This window comes from Mastomys coucha, unplaced genomic scaffold, assembly GCF_008632895.1.
Source record: "Mastomys coucha isolate ucsf_1 unplaced genomic scaffold, UCSF_Mcou_1 pScaffold18, whole genome shotgun sequence".
Classification (NCBI taxonomy): domain Eukaryota; kingdom Metazoa; phylum Chordata; class Mammalia; order Rodentia; family Muridae; genus Mastomys; species Mastomys coucha.
In genome coordinates, this window is record NW_022196900.1 from 25,768,373 (window position 1) to 25,782,334 (window position 13,962).

A 13,962-nucleotide genomic window follows, 5' to 3' on the forward strand; every position below is an offset into this window, starting at 1 on the left:
CAACAAGCTGAGTTTACTTATTATTGCTTGTATGCATGTTTTAAGGCTATACCATTTGGTATTGGGTAATCAGTTAATGGACTCATCCATAGGGAAGATTAATTCACCTTCCTTTTAGCTTCTTTTGGTTGTTAATTGCCTGAAGTTCTTCATCCACCAAGTACTAACTGTACAATTTCTCTTCATCTATACTTATGCCAACAGGTATTGTCATTGCTCTGCCCTGAAGAGAATGAGGCAGGAAGATAAGACTGCATGCTTCAAGAACAGTTTGTCTAGTAAGATAGTAATACCTTGTAACACACACACACACACACACACACACACACAAGCCAGCTCGGATCCAGGGTCGAACTTTGAGTTGTTTGTTTCACAGCTCTCAAACACCTCTTCTATCAGAACCCCTCTGGAAGCTGAGGCTAGTCCTTGGCAACTGTATATGTGTTTGACTTTTAACAGACAATATTCATGGATTAATACCATTACTTTTTTGTAGTTATTTTTGTGATTCCTTTAACTGTTTGTCTTTTCCCATGTTTATTTTTCTTACTTAAAAGCAATATGATAACACAAGGGAATAGCTATCTTCGCTAAACATTACTTAAGCTACCTGCCTTATACTGAAGCCAAGTTCACCTTCAAAACTAAATAACCTATTGAAATCATTTCTCTTAAAACTTAAAAGGATTGATCTGTCCCTGATGGTGGTGCTTTCTTACCTCTTAATTCAGCTCAGGCACATCAATCCATAAAGTAGAGAAGCATGTTTCACATGAGGCCTGATTGTTCTCAGGAAATTATCAAAACATTTCAACAAATCACAAATGACAATGGGTTATCCTTATTATCTAAAAGTCAATTTAAGCATTAATAAAATAAAATTGCATATTATAAAATGAAAGTAATTCTACTCAGATTTAAGATTTTCTTTAAGAGGGTCAATATATAAAGAAAAGAAGGAAGGAAGGAGAGAAAGAAGAAAAGAGGGATTGAAGGAAAGGGATAGAAGAGGAGAATGGAGTGAACAGGACAGAATAAGAGTAAAGAAAAGTTTTTCTCTTAATGCATATTGGTGTCTGAGATGAGATGTCTTAGACTGAGTAATCTGTGAACAGAAGGATTTCTTCCTCACAATGGGAAGGGCAAAATGAACTGACATCATGGCCCAGAGGATTTGATACCTGATCAGGACCTCATCTTCATAGAGAGTACTTTCTGTGTCCTCATATGATAGAAAGGACATACAATTTTTTTCCCAGTCTCCTTTTGAAGGACACTTCTTTACTTATGGGGGAGCAGGCCTCATGATCTAAACACCTTCCAAAGTTATTCCTTTTTACTTTTATTACTTTTGCATGACATATTTTCAGTATATTCATCTGGGTAAAGTAGATAGGAACTTTTATATAATAACACTTCCTTTCATTTATTTTCTAATTTTTCCTGAAATAAGCATCCACTCTTTGAACATGCTTGTTTGTAACCATGCTTGTCTGCTTCTTCATGTTGGGTGACATATGTGTGCCACACAGTAGCCCATAGATTACACTTAGTAATTTTCATATGTAGCAATAGTTTTTACATATAAATCCTAGCACCCTATTCCTATTACCTGCCTCAATGTTTTACATTCCTGAATGAAAGATACACACACAGCCTTTACATCTTGATATACCTTAAACAGCACAACAGCTGGATATTTCCTAACCTCCACAAGGTTAATCCACTTCCCACCGATATCCAAGTTATTATACTTATTAAACTTATTATACTTATTAAATTCTATATTCTATTTTAGTTGCCCTGGATCCAGTTGGGCAGCTCTCTTGGGCTGTTCTTCCCTGGCTCCTTGACAGCGTGCCATGCTTCTCTGTCCTGCATTCCCCTTGGGAATGGTGCCTCTCTCCTTTTCTACTTCTCTCCCAAGCCCAGGACATTCTCAAGTCCTGCTTCTGTCTGCCCTGTCCATCCATTGGCTGCCCACATCTTTATTTATCAGTCAGAACCAACTGTGGACAGGGTCCCTCAGTGTCTTACCTGCACATACTCACTCATGTGAGCAGCTTTGGGTAACATAATTAGCATTCATAATACAAGCAGCTGCAGCCATATGGTTTCATTCACTCACACTCATTCATCAACATGTAGTAAATGACTATTGTATACATTTCACTGTTTCAGATTATCACAAACTGACAGTTAAAAAAAAAGAAGCAACAAAGTCATTTGCATTATTGATTTTTTTTTAAAAAAACATTGACTGAGTAAGCACTTTCTATGTGGTAGAATTCTATTAAATGCTGAAAACCTAATGGCAAGGAAAATAATTATAGAAGCAAATGAGACATATCTGTTGACAGAGGTAGCTGTACACAGTGGGAAAAAGGAACATAGTACGACTGAGTAAGTGACAGAATGAAAGGTAGGCAGAGCCTACATGAGCACATACAGAGAACAGCTGAGGGCTTTCTGGGCAGAGAACAACTGACCTGTGGTACTTCTCATGGTTAAGAGAAACACAGGATAACAAAGGAGATTTTGTGCACAGAAAAGAGACTTACCCTTCTTTCTCCAGAGGACTGAAAATTCCAAGGGAGAGAAAGTCTAAGAAAGCCCCTGAAGATGTAAGGAGCTTATGGCTCTCACTCCAGTCCAAAGATGACAGATGGAGGAAAAGAAGAAGCCTGTGTGGGTTTACAAGGTGCTTTCCCAGTGAGTCACTATTCCAGAACAAGCAAGCAGAACCCTGGGCAGCAGTATAGTGGGGTTCCCCTAGCCCCAGCCAAAATGAAGCTTTGCTCAGAATTATGCCTGATGTGGGAGAAGTGAAGAACTGTGAGCCGGATACTGTTGTGAGCTACCTCACATCTGTCCAGCTCAGCAGAATGTTAGGATAGAGTCTCAGAAGGGCTGAGAAGAGCAGTGTAACTGGTAGCATACGTGAGGGCAGAATTTCAGATTTGAAGAAGCTATGAGTTGAACCTTTATCTGAGACTTTAAAATACTATAGTTTATTATCTGTACCACTGTCTCATTTTGAAAAATCTCTTCTCTGGGATCCACTTTATTATATTAAAGTTGACAACTGGACCATGATTCCTCATTTGCTTCTTAGATCTAGAATTCCACTTGTGTATAGATACAGTACAATGTAATGGAGCCCTGTGTATTTGAACCACTTATTGGGAGACCCAAGCATCTTGTGCATACCATGACAGGACCTATCTATTGAGAAGACATATAACCCCACATCTTCATATATACCAGCTTTCCTGGCATACACTGTGTTATTTTTCTGTAATTTGTCATTTCCTCCCTAACCTTACCAATCTATTTCTGGTACTGATTGCTCTGTCCAGATACAATGACTTGAACCACATTTTGCATTTATTTGAGTCAGAATTAAATACGATATATCTGCTGTTTATTGAAGCCTTATGAGATACAGCAAATTTGCACTTGCATCTTGGAGCTGCTTTACACTGCTCTGAGAATATCATGCTCCATGAAGACAGAGGTTCTTCAGCTTGTGTAGAATTCATGTATTCAGAGCTGATCTAAACCAATTCTTAAACCTAGAGGCCAGTGTAGCTCCATTATACCCAGCTGAGCTCTACCACATGACAATCTGCAGAGAATTATGCATATGCAATCTGATATGCAGCATCTTATAAGCTTGAATTATATGTTCATAACAAGTCACAGAGAAGTGACCATTGTTTGTCTTACAGCAGCATTATTTCAGCCAAACTTTACTTAGTATAGTAATCATCTTGGGTTATACCTCATACTTCATCCCATGAAGCTATACAGGAGGGCATCACCTTAATTTCTGTCACTGCTATCACAAATTATTTCAAAATGAGTAGCAACATTAACAAAGTGTGTCCCATCGATTCCTCTTAGACATAAAAATTAACTTCTTTTCTATTTCTAGAGCCAAGAACCTAACAAGAGGCAACTTAATGGAGAAAGGGTTTATTTTAGCTCACAAGTCTAAGGTAAACCATCCATTATGGCGGAAAAAGCATGGCAGAAAGAATGTGAGCCAGCTGTTCACACTTCATCTACCATCAGAGATGGATGTGTTGCTCAATTTGCTGCTCTCTCCATTTTATGCGGTGCAAAACCCGTGAGTCTGCCAACATTTAGAGTAGGTCTTGCCACTTCAATTAACTTTATAAAACCTCCTCATGAACATGCCCAGAGGTTTGTCTTCTGAAGCTGACAAGCAGTATTAACTATCATACCCCATAAGCTAACACATTCTCAGGTGCCAGGAATCCTGAAAAGAAGGGGGTATGATTCTGCCAAGCACAGGAACGACTACCTCTGCAGTATAGGAGGCTAGGATTGAAGACACATTTGACACTCAGTGTTACTTATAAGTGCAGATTTTAAACTTTAAAACAAATCAAAGACTAGGTCTAAATCATAGGTGGCCCATATTGTATACTTTTGGCAAGTCTCTTAGTTTTTGAAACTGAGAATGAACAGCTAAAAGATGGACTCAAAATGTACTTATATCTGTATATTGTATTTTCTTAAGTGTCCCCTTACAGCTATCCCAGAAACCTTAGAACCATGGAGTACAGCCTCAATGGTGGTAGAAGTTGGTTGATTCAGGTCCTAGACTTCAATATAGGGGTGGGTAGAAGAATGACATCCAATTTTCCTAGACTGTCCTTGTCCAAAACAGATCTCTAGCTCAGTAACTTATAATAGATTTGTGTTCCCAAACTTTCTATCCTTTCCCTTCACTCTACACCTATTTACTACGATTATTAGAAAGAAAACTGCTTGACCCACTGCCTTCATCTTCAACAGCCTTGGAAGGAACTTGAAGCTTGCCCTGTAGACAAAGGGTGTCTTTGCCTTGTTAGTTCTGTTTTCAGGTTTCTTCAGGTTTATTTCTCTTGTTATCTATCACTGCCATTGAACTAGAGCAAGGGTCAAACTCTAGTATAAGTTTAGGCAGATGCACTGATGATCTCTTGGATCCCATTTCTGCTTCCTTCTTCTCTTTTTTTGTAGAGTCACTCCTATAATAACTGTGAGGAAAGCCAGGCAGTGGTAGCCCACGCCTTTAATCCCAGCACTTGGGAGGAAGGGGCAGGCAGATTTCTGAGTTCCAGGCCAGCCTGGTCTACAGAGTGAGTTCCAGGAAAGCCAGGGCTACATAGAGAAACACTGTCTTGAAAAACAAAAACAAAAAACAAAAAACAAAAAACAAAAAAAAAAACTGAGGAAATATGAGATCGCCAGCATGGGTCGTCTTTATGCCTGATTTCCATTAGGCAAGATCTGGTTGTTTGAGAATGAGAACTCACATATGAAAATCCTGCCACAAGGGGAACAAACATCACAGTATACAGAGCTTCTTGTCACAGGCCAGGCCTGAATTTTGATGGTGGGACCCTAGAGAGTCTCATGAAGACCTTGACTGCCCTCAACTTCTCTCTCCCTTCCTAGTACCCCAAATTCATAGTAGTATTTTTTTTAATGTCAGAAAAGACTTTCTCTTTCCAGACCATCTATAAATGCTTCCATGGTTGGTTATTTGGCAGTGAGTGGTGCTGATAAGTCAATACTGCTCTCTTCTCAAAGAATCAGAAGTGTTTTAGAGTACACATTTATTCTGTCATTCCTCTTTGTATTTTTAATTTCTGTTACAATTCATTTGGTGTGTGTGTATGTGTATGTGAGTGGCTGTAGGCATTCCATGACACATATGTGGAATGAGAGGAAAACACTGGTTTGATTTCTCTCCTTCTGATATGTAAGTGGTACAGACTCAGTTCAGTTCTCCAGGCTTTGCTACAAACACTGTCACATGGCGAACTATCTCCCAGGCTCAATAACCATCTCTCTTTATCCCTATATTTTATTTCCTCACTTTTCTGTCTATTTCTTCTGTGACTTGTTTGGACTTGGCTTGGCTTGGGTCAGACATGGCATGCAATGGCTCTGTCCAGAACAGAGAGGAGATGTTCCTCCTTCACAACATCCTTTGCTTCTCAACATATCTATTTTCCTTCTAGGTAGTAATTGTACTGTCTTTGGGTTGCTCACACATAGACTAACAGATGTAACTGATGGATAAACTTAAATCAGCCAAGTCAGAGTCACAGACTTCTGTTCATGGTAGAGCTCTTGCTCAGTGATCACAGGCTACATGTGAGAGAATATCTCCATTAAAGTACAAAGGAGAAGAGCGTGAACAGTTATTGAAAGCAGGAGGTGCAAATTTCTTTGCCAGTGGTTGTTAAAACATTCATTGAACCTTAACAACTGCCCTGTTAGGCCTAATACAAGCACCATTATCTCTGTTTTACAGTCAAAAACTCTGAGAAAGCTGAAGCAAAGGACCTTGTCTGCAATCAATCTGAAAGATCTATTAGTTTTCCATTTGCTCTGAGCCACTGTTCACTCATATGAACTTTAAGAGCAGGGGACAAAGAAAAAAAAGAAACAATGGCTGTTTTCCAAGAGGGCTTTGCTTAGACAGAAATATTTAAGAATGTGGGCTAGGAATATGTTTCTTTATGTACAGATGTTTACTCTGCAAGTCTGCCTGACAACTGGAATTCAATTTCAGGAACCTATATAACAATAAAGAAAACTGACAAGAATCTTAAGCTGTTGAAGCAGTCTTCCTTCCTTCTTCCATCCCCTCTCCTCTCATCTCTCTTCCCTCCTCTATTCTTCTCTTGCTACTTCACTTCTGGTCCATGGTTGTATCTAGTCCCTTTATTTCACTTCTAATCTCAAGAAAAGACAGAGAGTTCTGGCACAGTATACAGTACCAAATGCAAAGTATTTTATAAAATATGGTGGCAAGACACAGGCCATTGCCCTTTCTCTAGTAGTCCTAGTAAGAACCCTGAAATGCACAGTGGCTATGTACCTTAGACTAAAATATGACTTTTCTTAGAATAAAATAATGGTCCCAATACTGAGGGATCATTAAAAAAGCAAAAACAAGTTCAGTGTGGTGTTGCACATTTGAATTCTTAGCAGCCTTACTCTAATGAGATGGGAGGCTGAGACAGAAGAATCCACAGAAATTCACAGCCTAAGGAAGCCAGGATACATAGAACAAAGAAACAAGAGAGACACAGCTTAACAAGATAGAAAGAGAACAAATCCTAGAAAGCTGTCTTCTGACTGCCACTCAGATCTCATGGAAGACACATGCACCCCCCCCACACACACACAGGCATATGCACACACACACAAAGAGAGAGAGAGAGTGAGAGAGAGATAGAGAGAGAGAGAACTTTTCTAGACTTAAATGGACTACTCTTTTCCTATCTGAGACCTTAAATCATATGGGAGATAGAGAATTTTTAATTGCATCACTGAGAATGGTCTAAAAAACAACATTTCTCATTCTAAAACATCATCCCAATTATTCTCTACTGTTCTTGGATGAAAGGTCTACCTAACTTGGCACCAACAATGAACAAGAAAGAGGAAGAAACTTCAATTTATACTAGCAAAGTATGCTCTTCCCTTCTTTTGGATCACTTTCAGAAGCCAAGACATTTTGTCCTACAAAGTCATGTTTCTTCTGCAAAATATGGGAACATTGACATCTCTGTGAACTTTGGTAAACGTTGAATTATTTTGGCTGCCTTGCCTCTCGGCTCCTACCAGGAGTCTCAATACTGGGCCAAGTCATATTTTATTTTAAGGCAGATAGCCACTGTGTACTTCAGGTTCTCTGCTCAGTGTACTAGAGAAGAGGGAAAATGACCTGCTTCTAGCCACCATATACCATAAAATGCATTACATTTGGCAGTGTATAGTGTTCAAGACCTCTCTTCATCTCTTTTTGAGATCAGAAGTTGTAACCATGGACCAGAAGTGAAATAGTGAAAGCAGGACAAAGGAGGGAAAGGAGACAGGCTAAGGGATGGAATGAGGAAGGAAGACTGCTTAACAGCCTAAGGTTCTGCTCAGTTTTTTTCACAGCACTTATCAAGACATCCAGTGTGCATAGAACTACATAGGAATGGAAATAATGGGTTTACTCCTTCAGGAGGTCACCTAAACCTCCTTTAATGTCTGGTACCTTCTGAATGCAGATTTTGACGTACTCCCAACAGCTTTGAGTTCTGAAGCATACTCATGGGTTTCACTGAATCATATTCCATGCATCAGATTAAATATGTTGGCTAGCTTATACTCCAAATCTTTATGAAGCCCTAATGCACATGTGTTTGCTAATGTAAATGGTCTCAGGTAATTTTAGAGACTACTCTTTGCTTCTCCCCCTACACTTAAAGGTGAGCCAGTCTCTGACCATAGGCTTAGTGCACTCTACAATGTTAAATAATCTTCTAAATGGTTGAAGCACCCTTTCAGAAAGGACTGTTACATTCTTCTTTTACCCTTCCCACTCGCTTGTTGTCCCGGAATTGGTTTTCAAGGAAAAGACATGTGTGGGATACAGTCTCCACTGAAGAGAACACAAAACTTGTCCAATGTATAGGTGAAGAGATGCTTTGGTGGTTACTAACAATATTTGCACTTTTAGCAGAGCTGGTCTCAAATGGTAGTTCACAATCATCCCTTACTTTAGTTCCAGAGCATCTGGTGCTTTCTTCTGGTCTTTGCCTGCAGCAGACATGCATTTGGTAAACTCATACGTTAATGCAGGCAAAACAGTCAACCATATAAAATGAAATAAACAAGCAAGCAAGCAAGCAAACAAACAAATAAAATTTAAAGGAATCCAAACCATGATAATTTTCAGCTCCCTCCTCTCTGTTTCTCTTGCTGTCCTCTTCTCTCTCCTGAAATATCCCACCTGGTTCACTTTTAATCTATCTTCTATAAAGTGTTTCTTTCCCATCTATCTCAGCTGCATATGGCTTCAAAAATAACCCCAACTCTCTCCAAAATAGCTAACTTTGAATCCTTACAACGCATCAAGTGCTTTTCTAAGTGGTTTAAATGTATCACTTATTTTGTCTTTGTGACCATCAATGAGACAGTGACTATCAGTATGCTCGTTTGAAAAAGGAGGCACAAAATGGAGTAGAATTTTTAGGAACAGAGACAGGATATAATGAAGCTAGAAGTAGATTCAGACACACAGTTTGATTCAATCACAGCTAATGATACTGCACATTTCTTGTGTGCAAAGTCTGAATTGTACACAGGCTTTTGTTCATCCTCCTACAGACGTGCACAATAAGGATTATGTAGGAACCCTACTTTACTGTCATAACAATATGATGATTTGCTTGAATATGTAAACTGACTCATTTTGGAACCAGGATTCAAATTTAAGATCTCTGTATGTTAGGCTCCTTTTTAATTCACAATCCTATGGCTGCTTAGTTTATTTTCTTTGAGTTTTCCTTCCCTGTGACAGCAATGTCATTCATCTTCCTGTACTAACTCTCTTACACACCTAGGATGCATCACATTTACGAAGGTTTTTCTATACTCACAGAGTTCGTTTGGGAGCTTAGCTCTAATAATTCTGCCTCCTCAGAGGAAAACAAAAACATCAAATGAGATTTGTCTTATCTGTCTATGTATTTGCTTTGTCCCATTTTTCTGAAAATTAAGAGACATAAGGATGCTTCCATCTCCTTTGTTCTTACAACACAGTTTACAGGTTCAGTGTGGGAGCACTTCAGTACTATAGAGCTCTTCTATATCACAGAGATCTTCTATGCACAAGTAGGACTCATCATGGTTATGTGAAAATTTCTCAAAGATTTAGAATCATTGTTGGAAACTTCAATAAAAAGTAAATACAGTTCTGTAGCCTGGGATGGGCCAGAAAGCTGGGAAAGATCTAGTACATCATGGAGAGACTGGAGAGAAAGAGAAACAGAACAGTCCATGCACTGTAGAAAGAAGTAGAATTGGAGACCCGAAGGCACTGAGAAGCAGGCTAATACGAGGAGCTTGTGCAGCCACCTGGGGCCATGGTGATGTCTGGATACATGGCTTTACCCTCCGATTGGATTTCTTTTTGGACAAAGTGATCTGAGTGGCCTGTACTGCCTGCCACCTGAGGCCATGGTGATATCCTGATGTGCAGTCATACTGCCCATGGGGCCATGTCTGGGGCCACTGTCTTATAGCTGAGGGTTTGTTTCAGAAACTAAATTCCATGGTCTTGGCTGATGCCCAAAGCCATGTTGATATCTGAGAGTCATAATGAGCTGGCCATGCCACTTGTCAACTGTGGGAGAGGTGCTTGCTGTGGTGAGCGAAAGCCTGGGGGCGACCCAAGCAGACAAACTCAGCTACTACTCAAGCCCAGATACATGGCCTTGAATTGCCCACCCCAACATCCACTCCATCTATGAGCTGCATGAGCACTGTAAAGAGGTGAGTCCTGCAGAACAAAAGCTGTAACCTCTCTAAGATTCAAGATAACATCTGGATGCCTGAGAGGAGTCTAGATGGGAGTTCAGTACTGATGGTAGCAGATGGCAGAGTTCTTGAAACAGGTTAATGACTTGTTGCCATGAACATTTTCAAGTAAAGCCATTTGGGCAAAAGAGTGTACTATGTGAGACACCATAGCTTCAAATGCCACTACAAGAGGGGAAAAAGGGTGTTGCTGAATCAAAGAAGTACAGTATAATGGAAGATGTGGCATCTATGATTGGTATTAGAGAAGGCTGTAGTTGATAGAGGAGCAGGTCATCCCAGAGTAGTCAGCAAGATTTTGTTTTGAATTTTTATTTTTTATTTCTTCTTTTTTTTATTTTTTTGGTGTGGAATTACAAGTGTGAGGGATAGATATGGAAGGACAGGGAAATGAAGGGGATTGGGTTACATGATGTGTAATTCCCAATGAATCAATTTTAAAAATTGTTAAAAAAAACAGTAAATATAATTGAATCAGAAAGTCTTACATTTACTTTATGAGTCTCTTACTCTCTTAGTTTGCATTTTATTGCTGTGAGGAGATACCATGACCACAGCAACTCTTATAAAGGAAAACATTCAGTTGAGCTTGGCTTAACATTTCAGAGGTGTAGTCCATTATCATGCCAGGAAGCATAGAAGCTCAATATTATGACAGGAAGCATGGCAGCATTCAGGTAGACAAGCTGCCAGAAAAGACAAGAATTCTACATCTTGATCCAAAGGTGGCCAAAGAAAACTCTGTCACAAGGGACATAGCTTGAGCACAGAAGATCTTAAAGTCTGTCTCCACAGTGACACATTACTTCCAACAATGTCGCACCTCCTTCAAGGCCATATTTCATGATAGTGTCACTACCTATGGTCAAGCATACAACCACATGAGTCTATATGGAGACCATACATACTCAAACCACCACTTACTATAAGTAACCTAACTTTGTTTTACTTTGGTTGCCTTGCATGAAAATGAAGAATATTTGACTGATAATGTTTTATGATGACTAAATGAAGCATCTATAAAGTGCTTAACATGGTGCTAAGAACTTAGCAAACTCTCAATAGATAAAAATTGGATGGGAATATAGCTCGATGGTAGAGTGTACTTGTTAAGCATGCACATGGATCTACAGTTGATCTCTCTCTCTCTCTCTCTCCCTCTTTCTCTCTCTCTCTCTTTCTCTCTGTCACACACACACATGCAGTAGCAATGCTCATTATCATGCATAGTTAAGCATTCTTTTCTCTTTATTCTACTTTCCCACTAAACACATTTCTAGTTGGAGGCATCCTGGTCTATGTGATATGGTAGTGTACCTGCAGAGTATTTCATTAGTGAGCATTAAGAAATTATTTCAGTAATACACTGTAGGCCTTTTTACCTGCTTAGCAATGAACTGAGTTCATCTAGTAGGTTAATATGCTTAAACTTTACTCTATCACATGACTGAAATGAATATATGTATGTGTGTTGTATCTGTGTATTTATATATATACTTGGTAAAGTAGCACTATTGAGATTATAACTGAGGCAGCCTAACTGCACAACTTTGTCCCTTAGCCTGTCTGGTCTGCTCAACCTTCTTCTATGGAATCCTGGATTGAGTCTCTTGTTTTTAAGATGGGTGACAAAAAGGAACAAACACTTGGAAAGTCAGAATTACCCAGATGTAAGCAACATTGGGAACTTGGCTTGCCAACGTGGAAATCTGTTTAAAAGTTTTTATGGGTTGTGTTGTTGAGTTTCTTCACTGCCTGTCTTCTGGGTATTCCTTACAGATGCTACTCAGTGAGTTTTGAGTTCTGGGAAACAGCTGGATAGTTCCTACAACTGCCTCTGTACCACTCAGACACACATGCCCAGTGTTCTTTTTTTTTTTTTTTAACTCCTCTTTTAATTTTTTTTTTTTTTTACTTATTCACTTTACATCTTACTCACTATCCTCTCCCAGTCACCCTATGCCCAGTGGTCTTAATCTGTCCCAGATAAAATTCAATGATTATCAACTAGTCTAATTGTTATTATTCCACTCCATCAGTGGTACTGGTGACCTGATAAGCTTTCTTTAAAATCATATAAAATTGGTTGTGTGATTAAAAGATTCCCTAAATATATATTAGATATTTAAATTTAATTAGAAAGTAACCTATGATTCCTTGTTTGGTTACTGTACCCATAGCTCTGGAAAAAGGCCCCTTTTGTTTGGGTACAGAATTTGAAAGACTACTTTCAGGGTTGTCAGAGCCTAAATTGTAGAGAACCCTCCATCATGTATCACCTTGTGTTTTTCCCATTACTAGGAAAGCAGCATTCTGACTTTTAAATAGTTCCATGTTCAGAAGGCAGTCCAACTGGAATAAGGAAACACATTCCAAAGTGGGCTTGTAACTTCTCAGGGACATTCATACTTGCTCAACCTGAAATGTGGCTCAGCAAGGGACTGAAAAGGCTAAAGAGAAGTCACAATGTAAAAGGCAGTAATACACACTGTACTCTGTACATACAATTAATTAGTTAATAAAATAAATGTTATATGTTGCTGAGATCTAGGACACTTTCAGACAAGGATATGGGCAGTTAGTCTATCAGTGATTCACTACCCAGAGAGATGTTAAAGATTTTTATAAATAAGACATGGCAAAAGAAAGAATAGGAGATGTAGTCTGGGATTCGGGAGATGAGTTATGTTAATCATAATCCTTGCTGTCTTTTCACTTACTCTTCTGTAACTCTCAGAATATTATTAAGTTTATGTTTCTATAAAAAAAACAATTGAATACATAGTTTGAACAACAGAGATTTATTTCTATCTATGCTGGAATCATCAAATTCAAAGTTACGACATGGATCTGGTGTGAAGATATTTCCTGGTTTGCACACAGTGCTTGCTATATCCTCACATTGTACAGAGAAAGACAGTTCAGTCTCTATTAATAAGGACAGTAATCCAGCTGTGGAAGCCCCACCCTTATCTATACACAATGACGTCTCAGAAGGCCATCTCCAAAGATAGGACATTAAGATTGTCATTTCATATTAGACTGTTGACAGACACAATTCAGTTCATAGCATTTATAAAATTCTGCTCCATTTCTGGGACTCAACTTTGACATCTGTAATCAATGGATAGCATGGATATGAGAATCTTCCCACTTGGTACATGTTTGCCTGAGAATGTTTCTTCTCTCATAGCACCTCTCAGCAGGATGTGGTGTATGTGAGGATTAAGACGAAGAAAGAAAGAGATTCTGTTCCATTCTATTCTCATGGAGAACTCTTCACCTGCTTCCTGGCCCAAGGGAGGCAGTCAATATTTCCAGAAGTCTTGTGTTAACTGATCTCAAATCTGAACCTTTATAAATTATAAGGCCAGTTTCCCAATCAATCCTGCCTGGAATTTAGAAAGATGCTTGAGATTTAGGAGTTATTGAGCTGCTGAGGCTGCAGAATAGCCAAAGTTAATTCTTCTTGCCATGTTCTGGATTCTGATCAAGTTCTAGTAATAAAAAAGAAAGTGCTGGCAATATTGCAGAGCAAAGCAAGAGTAATCCAATCTG